The sequence below is a fragment of the Protopterus annectens genome, chromosome 8.part0 (assembly GCF_019279795.1).
Source record: "Protopterus annectens isolate FY-2018-M chromosome 8.part0, PAN1.0, whole genome shotgun sequence".
Classification (NCBI taxonomy): Eukaryota; Metazoa; Chordata; order Ceratodontiformes; family Protopteridae; genus Protopterus; species Protopterus annectens.
This window is the reverse complement of record NC_056741.1, coordinates 1,835,460,318-1,835,477,112: the sequence shown is the minus strand read 5'-3', so window position 1 is coordinate 1,835,477,112 and position 16,795 is coordinate 1,835,460,318. Positions and strand designations below refer to the sequence as shown.

General features: G+C 43.0%; 1 protein-coding gene across 1 annotated transcript in view; it reads left to right on the top strand.

Annotated features, from left to right (window-relative positions):
• The first annotated feature begins 2,047 nt into the window (after positions 1–2,047).
• Positions 2,048–16,795, top strand: part of LOC122808572 — a 782,028-nt gene continuing 767,280 nt past the window's right edge. The window contains exon 1 of the mRNA XM_044079528.1: positions 2,048–2,219. The gene's annotated coding sequence lies outside the window, so the exon portion shown is untranslated. The remainder of the gene's footprint in view (positions 2,220–16,795) is intronic.

Genomic DNA, 16,795 nt, shown 5'->3' with positions numbered 1-16,795 from the left:
CTGTCTGATATGATGACCCTACTTCCATCCTCCTTCCTGTTGCCATTTCTGAGACCTGAAGATATTTTAATTCATCATATATTACACTAGGCATCCTATCCTTAGCATAAAACTAGATCTGTGTTAACTGTGGGCACTAGAGCATGATGGGAAAAATAGATATTTAAGGGTGTGGAGGCTGGAGTACTAGTTTTGCTGGGTCAGATCCAGCAAGTGGTTCAAGGGCCCATAAGTTGTATTGGACTGACATGAAAAAAAGGATACAGAATTATGGTAAGCACACTACTTCCATCTAATGCAAATTTCATTCACTGCATATGCATTTTGCTGTATACTGTCATGTGACACTGTCATAGTATAATTAATTGTACAAAGTGTATGATTGTGTGTGGGCATTACATTTATATGAGGAAATTGAAAATTGGCAAATCCCCCTTTGGGGATGGGAAATATGGCCTTTCCCTGGTACTGTGCAAACTAAGAGTTAGTGTATATAATAAGCAGGGGCTGTTGGGTGTGAAAGGGGGCTTGCCCCTGGAAAAAGATGATTTTTACTAATTTTTTAGCTTTTGTTTTGCATGCACAGAGATTTTTGCCCAGCGCATGCAAAGTAACATGTCAACATTTGCAAAGTCAACCTTTTTTCGTTGATATTTGGGTCATTCACTTATGAGTATACCTATATACATATAAATAAAAAAAAATATATATATATATATATATATATATATATATATATATATATATAAAAAAAAAATTAAGGGATGTATAGCCTTTCTTTTTTTACTGTAAATGGGAGCTTTAGTACATCTTTAAGAAGCAGTATTACATGGGAATATTAACTATGTGAAAAAATGGGTTTCTCTGAGCAGCTATCTGCCTCTTCTCTTCATTGATAATGCTGTATGCTTACTGTGAAGTCTGAAGTGTTAGCAGCTATCAGTTCTTAAACCTAGAAGACCTAACAATGTAGTCACAGGTATATGATGAGGAGGAAAAATATGATCTTGGTTTTGGTCACAGCTAGTGGAAAGTATGCATTTTGCAGTGAGGTTTATCAGTGGTATATTCAGCATTCTGCAATCTCTCGAAACTAGCTTAAGTCAGTTCCATTTCAAAAACACAAGGATCACCATAAGTGCATTCTATACATATTCACATGAGTGTTCATATGTGCATTCTACACATATACAAGTACATTCATATGTGTAATATTAACCTGCAAGTGTGCATGTGCATATTACATGTTTATAAGCACAACATACACACACACACACACACACACACACACACACACACACACACACACACACACACACAGATAAATATATATATGTCAATATGCATCCTGTGCAAGCACTATATAATACATATCCATAAACAAGTGCATATGTACATTACATACCTTTGCACAAATATGTGTTATCTACATAAACAGACATGCATATCATGGGCAATACAAACATCTTTATTTATACATACATGCATGCAACACCAACATAGTATTCCCTAGTCTATAGCAGTACAAGAGAGCTAGTTCTACAGAAAGCAGTAGTTTCGCTATCTGTTTCTCTTTTATAAATTTAACCCCTGCTGTGGAGGGAACGCACTCCAAATGATACTGAGCACTTCCAAACAAAGTGTTCAAGCTACATGGCAGAATAAATAATAGAGAAGTGTTTCTGTGCTTTGTCTCCTAGTCTCACTAACTGCTCTGGCTTTAATACCTGGGGATCTGCACATATATATACGCAAAATCAGTATTTTATCCTTTGTCTAACAAATACCAAAAAAAGTGACTTCCTTTATCTGAGAATGAATTCTTAGTGCTGTGTTACCTTTTTCTGCTGCTTCATTATGTCCCTGTGAATACAGAGAACATTAGCTCAGGAGGAGTTTGATTCTCCAGTTATTTTGATTCATTTGACTTTAGGACATTAGAATGTGTTGCAATGCCTATGTAAACTCAATGTTTGTATCATATAGTCCCCGCCTACAAGATCACAGTTGACCTTGCTAGTTACTGTCTCAGCTAAAAGGAACAAAGTCCCTTTTGCATGGTGAACAAACTTTGGGGAGGCCATGATGAGACACATATTTCAGAAAGGAAAGTGTCATTGAGCTGGTCAAGTAATGGAATGCTGAGTCTTAATGTCTGACTGTGTCACTTGGATGAGCAAAGAGTGCTGCAGCAAGGGACAATCCGTTGTTAAAGTAGGGTAAGTGTCTCAACATAATTTTTGTTACACTACAGTATTGCTGCAGAAACTAATATTACTGCAGGCTATATAGCTAATGGCCATTTTTATGGCACTGTCAGATGAAAATGCTGTTGATATGAAACCTATAAAATAAGCTTGCTCTTACAGTCTTCATAATTTATTCTTAATAGTTTTACATTTGTGTGTTCTTGCAAAAGGACTACTAAAGAACTCAGTCTACTAAACAATATTAATTATTACAATGCTAAGTTGCATAAGTTTTAAATAAACCTGTTTTGGTACATGTTCCACTGTAAGCCTGTCTAGAAACAAAGGGAAACTCAGAAAATAGCATGTTATGGCCTTAGAACTGAAATTGTATGTTATAATAGCATGGATTTGTTTGTGGACCAGAATTCTGTGATGGTGATAGTGGATAGAGCAGCTATGCTAGTTCGAAGGGGGGACATGGAGTCTATGTCACAAGAGATTAGGTTCATAGGTTCATACTAGGCTATCTGCCCAAGGGCATTTATAAGCCTAGCCCATAGTTATTTGGCTTTCGCCACCCTTTAGTTTGAATAAAACTATGCCCATTATTTTGCTGTGCCTCTGTCAAGCAGTGACACTGAAGTAATCCCTGGGGTATATCTGCGATCCCCCATCCATTGGTCAAGATTCCTCTTGAACAAGGCCAGCGAGGTGCTCTGCCTCACATGTACTGGGATTTTGTTCCACAGCATAGGGAGTCTCTGGGTGATGAATCTGTCCCTCCAGCACGTTCTATTAATAACCGTGTCAAGGTTTAAGTCTCCCGCCCTTGTGGTTCTGAGGGATCTACATTTTTTGAGGTGAAGCATATTCATCAAATCAGGGTTTGACATGGCTTTATATGTCAGGCACAGGTCACCTCTGAGCAAGCGGTATGAGACTGAATAGAGCTGGAGTTCTTTCAGTCGGGCAGCATAAGACATATTTTTGAGACCCTTTATCCTTTTGGTGAGGAACTTTTGGGGCCTTTCCAGCTGCTGCAGGTGTCTGGTCAGATACATTCCGAATGGGGCATTGTACTCAATCATAGGTCTTATGAGTGATGAGTACAGGGGGACGATGACCTCCCTTGATCTAGATGTGAATCCCTTCATGATCAGGTGGGCAATGTAGAAGGTTTTCCTAACTACTTTAGCAACATGAGTGTCAAATGAAAGGCTGCTGTCAACCTGGGTCCCCAGATCCCTGATGACTTCTTCTGTGCTCAGTGGATTGCCACCTATATGGTAGCTAGGGGTAACCTTGTTTTTCCCGAAGGGTATGACTATGCATTTCTTGGCATTTAACTTTAGGCCATGGCTCTGGCACCAGTTATCCGTTTCTGTGAGGCCCTTCTGAAGGATATCTGTGTCGGATGTGTTTTCGAACTTTGTCAGCCATAACCCTCCTGTGTTTGCTTGTACTTCAGAAAAGTAGATGCCGAACAAGAGTGGACCCAGGACTGAGCCCTGTGGGACACCACTTGTGACAGGCTTTGAGTCTGACATGGCTCCAGCAACTCTGACCCTGTGGGTTCTGTCACTTAGCCAGTTTGCAACCCATCTTGTGATGTATGGGATTACATTCAAGCTGATGAGTTTTTCGATGATACCTGAGTGGGGTATTGTGTCGAAGGCCTTTGCCAGGTCAAGGTAGGCTGTATGGACTGCCTTTCCTCATCAATGGCCTTGGTGACTGTTTCGAAAAAGTCAACCAAGTTTAAAAGGCATGATCTGCCTTTGACAAAGCCAAACTGGGTTGGATCCAAAGTCTGCAAGTTCCCTATGTCTTTATTTATGAGTTCCATTATGATCCTCTCCATGGCTTTGCAGATAAGGCTTGTCAAGCTAATGGGACGGTAATTTCCAGGGTCGGTGGAGGCACCGCCCTTGTGAAGTGGGACCACAGTCGCCGTGCGCCACTCCTTGGGTACGTATCCTGAGGTGAGGCTAAGATTAAACAGCTGTCCTAACTGCGGGTTTAATTCCTCATTGAGTTCGTGGAGCACACAGCCGGGGACACCATCCGGTCCCATAGATGCTGTGTTTTTTGCTTTGGAGAGAGCAGTTCTCACCTGGGCGTTTGAGATGTTTGGGGTGCTACAATCCTCTGGTATAGATATCTCTCCTTTTGGGGGGGGGGGAGTTTGCACTGAACCTGTCAGCCAGTATGTTGGCAATGTGTGTAGGTTCAGTAATCTTCACATCATTTTGAACTAATTCTGAGCATATCTGGGAGTTTCCTCCTAGGTTTCTAACATAGCTAAAGAAGGCCTTATGATTGTCTTTTGAGTCCTTGGCGATTTTTCTCTCAAAATTTGCCTTGGATGATTTTATGAGAGCTCTTAGTTTTTACTTATAATGATCAAAGGTGTCTTACCTTTCAAGGATTTTGCTCTATCTTGTAGTAGCTTCCTCCTTTTGTTGTAGAGCTTGTTTATGGCTGGGGTCCATCAGACTGGACGCTTGCCTTTGGTACAAAGAGTCTTAGTTTTGTTTGGGATTGCCTGATCCATGCAGTCCTGTAGGTGCTGGTAGAAGGCATTTGTAAGTGATTCAGCGGTTTGAGTAATGTTTACCACTGGCTCAGGGGCCTTAAAGGAGACCACACTAGTTTTTAGAAGTGTGAAGTCGGCTTTTGAGAAGTTTTTCACTGTGGTCTTTTTTTATTTCAGGTGGCGGTGGGATGAGGACCTCCAGCGAGATTAGTTTATGATCTGATCTCACCAGTGAGGGGTATACTTCCGGTGTTGAACATTGTGATCCCATGTTCGTGATGATGAGATCAAGTATGTTTTCTCCTCTTGTGGGGATGGTGACTAGTTGTTCCATGGCATTTGAGTGTATGAACTCCAGGAACCTTTGGGCTAGAGTGTTTGGGCTTGAGTAGTGTTCCCAGTCTATATTAGGGTAGTTGAAGTCACCTAGTATGATGGTGTTTGGAGATACATTTATCCCCTCCATTGTTTTCAGGAAGGCCATGTGAGGTTCCTGAGTTTGAGAGGGTGGCCTGTAACATGCTACAAATTGCAGAGCAGTCTTGCCTATGGTTAATTGCACCTGGATGGTCTCCGATGCATCGTGCGTTGCCACCAACCTTGAGGTGTGGGTGTCCTTTATGAATATGGACACCCCCCCTCCTTTCTTGGTGTTGTCCGGATTTTTGGGCCGGAACACATGATATGAGGTGAAACCTGATAGTGCCGGGGTGCTCTCAGGAGCCTTGAACCAGGTTTCTGTCACAGCACAGACATCGATGTTCTCCATACTGAGAAGGGCCTCGAGTGCGTGCATCTTGAGATTGAGACTTCTGGCATTGAGCAGCATTACCCTTAGTTTTTACTTTTTGTGTTCTAGGGTGGTAGGTTTAGAATTTGAGCCTTGCCTAAAAAAGGCACTATGGGGGTGGCAAGAGCCTTTGCCAATATCCGGAAGCCTAGGGCTGACAGGTGCAAGCCGTCCCTTGCGAAGCAGCGTGGCTTGTCCAGCATGTCATCCCAGGCAGACAGACATTGGATCCCCTTTGAATGACACCAGAATTTAAGCCAATTATTAAAGCTGATCATCTTATCACTGTATTGTGGCATCATTATAGGTGAAGGTAGGATACTGCTCAAGGTCAGGGTCATACCTGCCTGGGCTACATAATCAGAGAGCTCCTCAATGTCTCTTTTCATGTAGTCCAAGGAGGTACGTCTCAGGTCGTTGACACCAGCGTGGACAATGACTGAGTCGTACTTGTACCTGCTGTTGAGAGACCTGAGTGCTTGTGTTATGTGGCGGATTCTAGCGCCCGACAGGCAGCTTACTGTGACCTTCTCCTTACTCAAGTCTGGTGAGCGGGACGTCAGTGTGTCTGACTATGGAATCACCTATGACAAGTATGTTTGGTGTTGTATTTGGCCTTAAGGGCAGTGACTGCTTTGCACACTGATTTTGTTGTTTATGTGTTGTTTGTGTGGTGTATTGAGTTTGCAGTTGCTTGGGTGTCTGCTTTGGAGGCCTCTGCTGTTTAGGTAAATTTTTACTCAGAGCCTCCGAGTATGTCTTAGTGTGTTTATGTGTTTGATTCAGTGGTGTGGTTGAGTTATGTGAGACTGGTATTGTGGTGTGTGTAGTTGCCTTCTCCTCCTGCCTGGTATTGCCAGTCCTGAGTTGAGAGAGCTCAGCCTCCAGTCTGGCTAAATAGCTGCATCTCTCACAAGTGTTAGTGTTACGTGGGAGGAGGAGAGGGTTGTCCGTGTACATGAGGCAGTTGTAACATTGTCTCAGAGTTCCCAGATTCACCAACTGGGCAGGAGAGGACACCAGCATCTGACCCTTCGACATGCTAGAAAGAATTGTGAGTTGGTATGAGACAGAAAAGTAGTGGGCTTAGCAGGGGAGTGCTTGACCTGCTAAGAGAATGCTTATAAGACAAGGGATATGCTTATAAGACAAGTGCTGAGCTTTTTGAGAAGAAAAAGCTATTTGGAACAAGTGCTGCACTTTTTAGTGTAGGTGTAAACTGTTTAGGTTCCTAACAGAGCAGTTCTAAGGGAAAAATTGAAGAACAGACTTTCTGGAGCCAGAAAGAGTTTAACCTTGTTTAACCGGTGCTGCCCGATGCTGCTCTACTGGCAACTCCGCGCTAAAGCACGTTAAAGCGTGCTTGATAGCAGGGGCTGGAAAGAAGCAGGAATAGACCCAAAAGGGAAAATAAAACTACAGTTTCAAGTCAGTAACCACCTCTATGGGGGGCAGGGAAGCTGCTCAATGTTAGTCACTGCCACTGATCAACAGAGAGACCCTCCTTCAGCCCAAGCAAAAATGGACTCACAGAAACTTTCAAACAGTTTAGGAACAGCAAGCCTGTAACTGAACTGTTTTAACTCTCAGAAAAGTGGGAAAAAAGCAAGATTTTTTTTGTTTTTGTTTTTTACAGAGATAGCAGAGGTTCACAAGTAATATCAAGTTATAACAGTGCAGTAAATGACCCCACACAAGAGTGCTAGGTCAAGGACAGAAAATATGCAAGTTTTAAGAAAAAACGATTTAAAATTAAGTGCAAACAGGAAATTCAGCAAACAGCTTTTGGTTGTGCACTAAATACAGCTACTAATACAGAAATCAAGTTTAACAAGCCAGAAAATGCTCAAGCTAGGCAGCTATGCAGAAAAACTTAGCAAATAAACAGAGAATAAATACTTTAAATCTCAAAAGTGGCTCCCTACTTCTCTCAACGTTTTTTCCTCTTGGAGGGTGCTTCACCAACAGCCAACAAGCCTGAAAAGACGCCCAAACCACGAGGCAACTAGGTTTTAAGAGAGGAAGATGAAGGCGTTATGGAAATGACCCCTAGTGGCCAATAAAACTACAGTTTCAAGTCAGTAACCACCTCTACAGGGGGCAGGGAAGCTGCTCAATGTTAGTCACTGCCACTGATCAACAGAGAGACCCTCCTTCAGCCCAAGCAAATTGGCCTCACAGAAACTTTCAAACAGTTCAGGAACAGCAAGCCTGTAACTGAACTTTTTTAACTCTCAGAAAAGTGGGAAAAAAGCAAGATTTTTTTTTGTTTTGTTTTTTACAGAGATAGCAGAGGTTCACAAGTAATATCAAGTTATAACAGTGCAGTAAATGACCCCACACAAGAGTGCTAGGTCAAGGTCAGAAAATATGCAAGTTTTAAGAAAAAACGATTTAAAATTAAGTGCAAACAGGAAATTCAGCAAACAGCTTTTGGTTGTGCTCTAAATACAGCTACTAATACAGAAATCAAGTTTAACAAGCCAGAAAATGCTCAAGCTAGGCAGCTATGCAGAAAAACTTAGCAAATAAACAGAGAAAAAATACTTAAAATCTCAAAAGTGGCTCCCTTCTTCTCTCAGCGTTTTTTTCCTCTTGGAGGGTGCTTCACCAACAGCCAACAAGCTCAGTGATGGCTGAAAGAGTGGTAACAAAGTGTCACCAATGTGGCTGTGGTCAATAGCCTTACATGCATATGAGATATTCAAGGATGCTGTGTAATGTACACATGCTTCACAGTTACCCAATGCAGGCTGATATAATCTGCGTGTCCTGAGTTATCCATACTACACGTGTGCATTAAAAACATGTAAGATATAACAATCACTGTGCTAAGGAACACGACTCTGACATATTTTTGTTTTCCTTCTGTTTGGCTGTGACACAAAAGCAGTAAAATACACATGACTAAGTTCAGCAGAGCTGCTGCAGTTTAAAAACAGTGCTGTTTCAGTGACTTTTCACTAGAAAAAAATTCTTAAAAATACTGTCTGAACTGGCGACCCTTTTTTCCTGCTTTACAGCACTTTAAAAGTCACTAGTTTCAACTATCAGTGTAAAGTAAAAACATTGAAACACTGTATTAAGAAATGTTCAAGGTGTACTGTATTTTGTGATGGCTTTTAATTATTGGTGGGTTAGGTTTGCATATCTTTGTTGGGATCTGAGAACATTAAAACCACCTGAATGAATTTTCTCCGCACTTAAAAACACCATACTGTGTGAAATAAAAGTGCTGAAATAATGTATTCAAAAATGTTTCAGATGATGTTTTTAATTACTCATGGGTTAGATCTTTATTGAATATCAGAACCTTCTTCATCAAATAAACAAATCCCTGTAAAGTGAGATTTGTTACACAACTTCCCCTTCTCTGGAACAAACTTCTTCTCTAGATCAAGCAAAGTGACACACAATCTTCATTTAAGAAGGAATAAGACAACTGGATTGATATTCATAAATTCTCCCCTGGTATAACTGGCCTATCACTCCTTGAAAAAATGAGGTAAGGTCTAAGGGTGGGAAGTGGCAAATTTTAAATGGTCACATGGCCCATTTGTCTTGGCCATTTTGTGAATCTGCGGTCTGTGTGTCTTTATTGTGATCTGAGGAATGTTAAATTCAAGCAAATGAATTTTCACTCTGCTTAAAAGCATTGTTCTGTGTACAAAGTGCTGAAACACTTTTGAGAGATATTCTAGGTTAACTGTCTTACTGGTAATGTGTTTTTATTTTAATTTCTGGTGAGGTAGGTAGGTCTACCTTTGCTGTAGTTTGGGAATATTAAAACCAAGTGAGTGAATTTTTACCATACATACAAGCTCTGTACTGTCTGAAGTAAAAGTGCTGAAACACTATATTGAGAAATGTCATAGGTCTACTTTGTTATTGGTGATGGTCTTTAATTACTGGTATGTTGGGTCTGGGAATATTAAAGCCAGGTGAGTGAATTTCCCTCACACTTAAAAGTGCTGCTTCTTGAGTATTGTGTGGGAAGCTGTTGTTTTAGCCCACTATCCCACCCCCACCTTTACCCTAAATTAAATAGCTATAATGTGCCAGGAGCATTCCCTGATTATTCTGACTGACATTTGGAGGAGTTACAGGGCATGTCTTTGTCCTTAGTCACTGACTGAGAAAAATACAGAATGTGCTTTATTTTTAGTTTGATGTTAGGGCTGCACTTTTTAGTTTTCATAATAGGCAATACAGTATCAAATAAAGTATAAATGAGAGTATTATATGCAGAGGAAATAGGTTCATAGGTAAGTACTAGGCAATCAGTCTGCAGACTACTACCTGCCTAGCCAATAGCCTAATAGTGACAAAAAGTGAGCATCAAACTCAGTACCTTTTGTCTTTAAGGTAAGCATCTTAACCATTATGCCACCCTCATCCCTTTACTAGGCTTGCAGTCCAAGGGACCATTGAGGAGCCTAGCCCAAATTCCCAGATGCCATTGTCTGGTTAAGTGACTTGCTCAAGGTCACACGGTAGGGAAATAAAGGCTGACGGAATCAAACCCTGTACCACAAGAACTACAACTCACAGCCTTAACCCTTTATGCCAACTGCCAGAAAGGGGAAGAAAAGATATGGATAATGTCCTACATATGGGGCAGCACTATAGCCTATAGGACGTATGAGGTGAAGGATGATGTAGGTTCTGTAGGGTAGTGTGACGACAGAGATGGCTGGGTATCTAAGGAGGTATCTCCTACAGCCAGAGAGAGTAGTGAGAGAGATCAAAGAAATGGCTAGTGAGACTGATTAGGGAATAGGAAAGAGCAGCTAACATGGGGCAAAAGGGGACAAGAAAGCAGGAGAGAACATGGTTAGGGTTGTAGTGAAAGCCATAGCAAAGTAGGAGCAGGAGAAAGGTAAGAAGGTAAGGGCAAAGAGGGATAAAAAAGAATGGTGGGGACACAAGGAACCATGGATGAAGAATGGAAGTTCTTGTTAGAGAAGGGTCATATCAAATGTTTAAGTAGGGCATGGTGATAGTTGTGCTTCGTTAATCAGTGCTGATACTGCATTTGTGCTTAGGCAGGAGTTCAGTGTATTAATATATGTAGCAAGACTTTTTTTCAGCCTCATCTTTGGGTTACAGAGGCGCCAGTCTGGGGTACTGCTGCGACTGTTTAGGGTCAGGAGTAGGGAATGATGGGGAGAAAACCTGGGCATTGAGGGGAAGAAAGGAATGGGAAGTGGGAAAAGAAAAGTTGCTCTACAGGGGATTTAAAAAAGTTGGAATTAAAGGACTAGAGTCAAAAACATCAGGAAGAGATGGTCTGAAATGGGGGCAGCACAACAACAGGACTAGAACTAGCCTCAGCAGGCATCAGGTCATGGAGGAGACAGAATATGGCACACAGACTACCCATCAAATCATAAGTAGGAGTCATGCAGCAGGAAATAAATAGTTTAATGAAATTAGAAACAATTTTGCAGTTTGCACTGATTACAGCTGGACATGTCAGCACTGGGGTCATCTTAAATGGCAGATATGATGTTACATGTTCTTGTACAGGTACGCAAAATATGTGTGTGTGTGTGTGTGTGTGTGTGTGTGTGTGTGTGTGTGTGTGTGTGTGTGTGTCTGTGCATGCATGCGTGTGTGTACGTGTGTGTGTGTGTGTGTGTGTGTGTGTGTGTGTGTGTGTGTGTGTGTGTATCACATCTAACTGGCAACTACTGCTTCTGACAGCTCAACTACACAAATGCTTATATCACATAATCTGACGTTGTCTTTTCCATGCATTCCTCAACTGATGCGTCTCGGATCTGACTTCAGATGCTTTTTTCAAGCTTCTGTAGTTCAAGGCCTTCCACTTACCCATAATTCTCTCCTGTGTCCAACATTACCTGAGATCTCATTTGCTGCTCATAGAATTTGGATGTCATTTGTTGGCTCAGACTTCTATTCATTTAAGTGTTTACAGGTTTTGCTATTTGAAACTTTTAGATAACTTTCTGGTATATTAGTCTCTTTTTCTACTGAAGTTCCTTTCCTTTTCCATACTTTTCTATATATAAAAAAAAAATTTCACCTCTAGGCCTCCTTCACACCTTCTTCTCCTCCTTCCAGTATTAATTTTGTCTAGTAATTCTTCTTAGGATTGCTGGTATTCTCTTTATAAAAATTTTACACTGGCGCATTTTCTTGGTGTATGCCTTTTTTTTTTTTTTTTTTAACCATTGCTGGTAGTATTTTCTGTGTTTCTTTTTCCCTTACAGGGACTCAAGCCGACAGGTTTTAAGAAATGTGTGGCTTGTAGACACAATATGCCAAATTCTGATTCCCATATAAAATGTGTATATTTTTTTTTGGTGGGGGGGGGCAGCTCATCTAGAAGAAGATTGCTTTCCTCAGCATTTGGTCATTGGATTGTGACTAAATGCTGGAACAAATTCATGCTCGTGAGTCTCATTCCTTCTGACTCCTCAAAAAAATGCATCTGGAGCTTCCTAATTTAGGAAAAAGCCCTCAGATAAACACAAAGGGGACAAGAGTGACAGGCCCAAAGAAAAGGGCAAGGAGATGAGGAAGTGATCCCATAATCACTCTGTCAACTTTTTTAACTTTGCTGCAATGGCAAAAACTTCCAAGTCTTCAGATCCTATTAATGTCTCAGATCTGATTCCAGTGTGGTCCAAGACTCCTCCCTTACTGGAACTGAGGTTTTCCCTGGATTCAGTGCCGTCAAGGCTGTGATCACCCTTTCTACAGGAGAGATCCTTTCAGTGATCTTCATGGCCGCCTTCCACATCTTCATGGAGGATCATTGAGGACCATCAGGTCTAACAGAAGCTGATGTGGATATAATGATGATGAAGTTCCTTGGCAGCATAAGTGTAAGAGTAGATACATTGACTTCACCCAGAAACTCAACAGAAGACATGGATTTTGATGAAGGAAAGGAGTCCCCAGGTCACCACTTGAGAATGTTTCATTTGGGGAGATCCTTGAGCTTGTAAGACAGAAAGGAGGTTGGTCTTCTGAAGCCCCTTTCCAGGAGGAATTCACATTCCTTGATGCTCTTGGTTCCAGCTTGGCTACTTCATGGGTGGCTCCCCCATATGATGAGATATTGAATTTAATTTCCCACTGGGCATGGAAGGAACCTAACATCTCAGAACCAATCCCTGAGCCCTCGGAGCCAAGTCAGCCTAATACCAAGTTCGTGCCAGCCAAAACCTCTCAAGCTAAGCTTCTACCCACAATGCCCTTCTCCCTGTTACCTCAGATCCCGTTTGCTGCATAGCCGCGTTTCAGCTGAGATCTCAGCTAATTGGAAACTTTTTGATATTTTGTGGAAAAATCTATTTGCTTGTCGTTTGTGACTTATATCCATTAATCTTTATATTTAGACTTAGATTTACATTTTTTTCACTTCTTCTTCTTCTACCTGTTTTGGTAATCTTTAAGTACCATTGGTGGTACAGCCTTCTCTCTTTACCCTTGTGGTATTCCTTGAATACCATTGCTGGTATTTCTTCTCTCCTTCCCTTTTTTCTGTCTAGTTGTGTGGTTTTGACTCCTTGAATAGATACAGTATGTATTTAGATAGGTTTAGACATAGGGAGAATAGAATTTACATTTTTCTCTGAAGTTTTTGATTGCTGTGTTCAACTTTTTCATGATGTCTGATAAGAAGGGTACATCTGGTTTCAAGCATTGTACTTTGGGTAATGGTAAACTTCTGAATATTGACTCTCACAATGATTATGTCTATTGGTTGAGGGTGCCCCATCTTTTGGTGCAATCTCCCTGTGTGATTTGTCAAAGTTTCAACCAGCACACTCTGAATGAGTGCAAGAATAAGTTAATACTGAAGGACCCACTTAAGTCACCATTTTCAGAGGCCCTTTCTGTGACGGAGGTCTCAACCCCTCCTAGAGAAGGATAAGAAAAGGCGCCATTTGGTTCCCTCTTCACCCTTGGGTGACCAGGGTAAGTCTATAAAACCTAAGTGCAAAAACTTTCTTCAGAACATAAATCTGCCTCGTCGGTACCAACCTCATATGCTCCACATACTATGACTGCTACCATATCAGCGCCAGCTTCGGCTCCTATACTGTCTTCAGTACTGACTATAGACCTTGCCTACTACAACTTCGGCTCTGGGTGCCACTTTGGCACAGTGCACACCTTCAATGCCTATCTCTGCAGTGACGCTTGAACCTCCCATATTGGCTCCGAGTGCCCCTTCGGCACCAAGCTCTTTTACGGTTCTGACAAGAATGGATTTGACCCCACTGCTTCCTGTCTCTAAACTTGAGACATTGGTGCTGGTAGGTTCCACACCATGGACCCAATACTCTCCGTCCATAGGCCAAGTGTATAGGTCGTTTCTAGATCGACCTGACTGTGTCAGAAGTATCCACTAGATCCACCAGGAGCCTTTCATAACTTGATGTGGTGCATCTTGTGGATCGGCTGTTGGTAGCCAGGGGATACCCTTGCCTTCCAGGACTCATCCTCCTGCAGGACTTGGGTCAACTTCTCCATGGACTCCATCCTATTGTCCTCATTTGATCATTCTGGTTCCAAACCTCCTGCTCTGACGTCCTTTTCGGAACCCCCCCCCATCTCAGCCCTGGTAGTGGGCCTCACTGTGGCTCTGGGACCATCCCTTTGGTCCTCAGTTCCTGCTGAACCAGTGTTTCTTCAGTTCCATCCTCAGTGCCAGGAGCTTTGTCTGCACCAATCCTGCTTGAGGCTTCATCTTCAGGAGTGGGATCGGTGGAGCGGGGTGTGACCCGGTTCTGAGGTTGTCCTTCTCAGTTCTGGGCTCCCATCCCTCTTCCAGTGGACCTGCTTTCCATGCGATGGAGAGGGCACTTGCTTCTGGAAGCAATTTTGCCAATGTCGGAGCCCCAGATTTCTCCCCCCTGAGCTACAGCTGCCACAGGCCACCTCCCCAGGACACCGGACAGGGAAGCCACAGGAACCCTCTGTACAGGGTACCCACTTTTCTGAGTCCTCCTCAGAAGCCCCCACTGAGGAGTCCCCACAGAAGAGATTGTGCAAGAGGAAGCACGTAGACTCTCCTGAGGAGTCTCTAACAGAGGACATGGATTTTGATGATGGTGAAGGGTCCCCATGGTCACCCCCTGATGATGTCTCCTTCAGAGACATCCTTGAAATACTGAAACAGAGGGGTGACTGGAAGCCCACTAATCCTTCTTCTGAGGAGTCTGTGTTCCTCCAGGCCTTCCATGTCCAGCCATCTACCTCTTGGGTGACCCTGCCTGCAGACAAGCTGGTTCAGCTCGTGGTGCAGTGTGCCTGGAAGAGCCCTTATTTTGTTGAGGCGATCACTTGGAGACCTGACAAGATACTTTACACGTGGAAAACCCACATTGGTCCAGATGTTTACCAGTCGATGCTGTGGTGGTTGCGGTGGCCACGAAAAAGGATCTAGCTGAAGAGAGTCTTATTGTCCACCCACTCAAAAGAGAGTCCTGTGCTGTGGACAGATTGGGGAAGCAAGTCTTTCCATCAGCGAACTTTGCCATATGGTCCCTGAACTACTTGGCACATTTTACGAGGCTCCAAAGAGACTTGATCTTCAAACTCTCTGGAACACTTACAGGACAGGTGTCTGACGAGGTAAGGGAAAAAGTTGCTTCACAGTTCGCAACCCTGGAATTGATCTCCAACTTGTCCATGAGGTTGCTTTCACACACAAGCGAAGGGGCGGCTAGAGCCACAGGTTCAGGCAAAGTTATGAGACGTCATGCCTGGATGCGCATTTGTGACCTCATGGATCCCTTCAAGTCTTCCATTCTGAATGCTCCCATGGAAGCATCTTCCCTGTTTGGCTCCAAGGTAATGGACACTCTGGCCAGGTGTGAGCAGGATGGTAAGATGCTGTCTGCTGTAGGTCTACATTTTTCCAACCCTCAGCATTGCTTCTCCAGGAACCAGAGGAGTGGAAAGATGTGGCACAAAAAATCTCAGGGCCCTTTCCATGCCAGAAGTGGTGAAAATACCCCCAGGGCCAGAGGGGGTAACAATTCTGGAAGATGCCCCTATGGAGGCAGAGGGGGTCCATGTAACCAAGGCCTTAGTGACTCCTTCTCGGGCAGCCTTATCAGCGTTGCTGAAGAGCGGCCTGATTGCTTTCCTGTGGAAGCAGTCGGGGGTTGTTTTTCTCTGCACCAAGCTGCCTGGCACTCTATTACCACCGATCGTGGCATGCAGAATATCATTACCAGAGATTACACCATTCCCCTCATTACTTACCCAAAACTTCGAACAAAACTTACTGATGTTCCATCCAGTCAGAGGGAAGAAGCAGCTTCAGAAATAAAAAAGCTGTATCAAAAAAGAGTCATCCAACTAGTCCCACCAGACCAATATGGATCTGGATTTTACTCAAGATTCTTTTTGGTGCCAAAAAAGACAGGGGACTGGAGAACCATTCTGGATCTCAGCAGTTTGACCAATTCTGTTGCCCAAATGAAATTCCAGATGGTCACGATTCAGTCCATTCTTCCTTTTCTAAGGGAGGGTGATTGGATGTGCTCGATAGATCTCCAGGACGCATACTACCACATGAAAATGGACAAACTCTCCAGGAGTCTACTTCACTTCCGGCTAGGAGCCAATCATTACCAGTTTCATGCCGTGCCATTCAGTCTCTCTATAGCCCCCAGAGTGTTCACAAAGTGCATGGCAGTGGTTACAGCTAATTTGAGACTGCAAGGATTCTGGGTGTTTCCTTATTTGGACATTTGGATCCTTACTGCCCCCACCAAGCATCTTCTGGTAACAGCCCTGCAATACACCCTTTCTCTGGCAGAAATTTTGGGGATAACTGTGCACTGAGAGAAATCCTACCTTACTCCAGCCCAGCTGATAGATTTCACTGGAGCAGTCTTCGACACTCGATCCTGTCTGGTGTCACTCCCAGCTCACAAACTTCAGAGACTGAGGCTTCAGCTCCAGGTGATAATCTGTCAAAACAAAGTTTCAGTGAGAGAGGTTCTTCAGGTCCTTGGATCCATGGAAGCTTCCATACCAATAGTGCCTCTTGCGGAACTGCACATGCAAATTCTCCAATGGCTTCTTCTCTCTCAGTGGTTCCCAAACCATCACCAGTCCCCTTAGCCCAAGGCCATTGTGACCACGGATGCTTCCCTGATAGGGTGGGGGACCATTTCTAGGGAAAGACAGTCCAAGGCGCATGGTCCATTTTGGAGGCCAACTTACATATCAACGTTCTAGAACTGAGGGCGATGCTGTTAGCATTGCAAGAATTCCAAACAA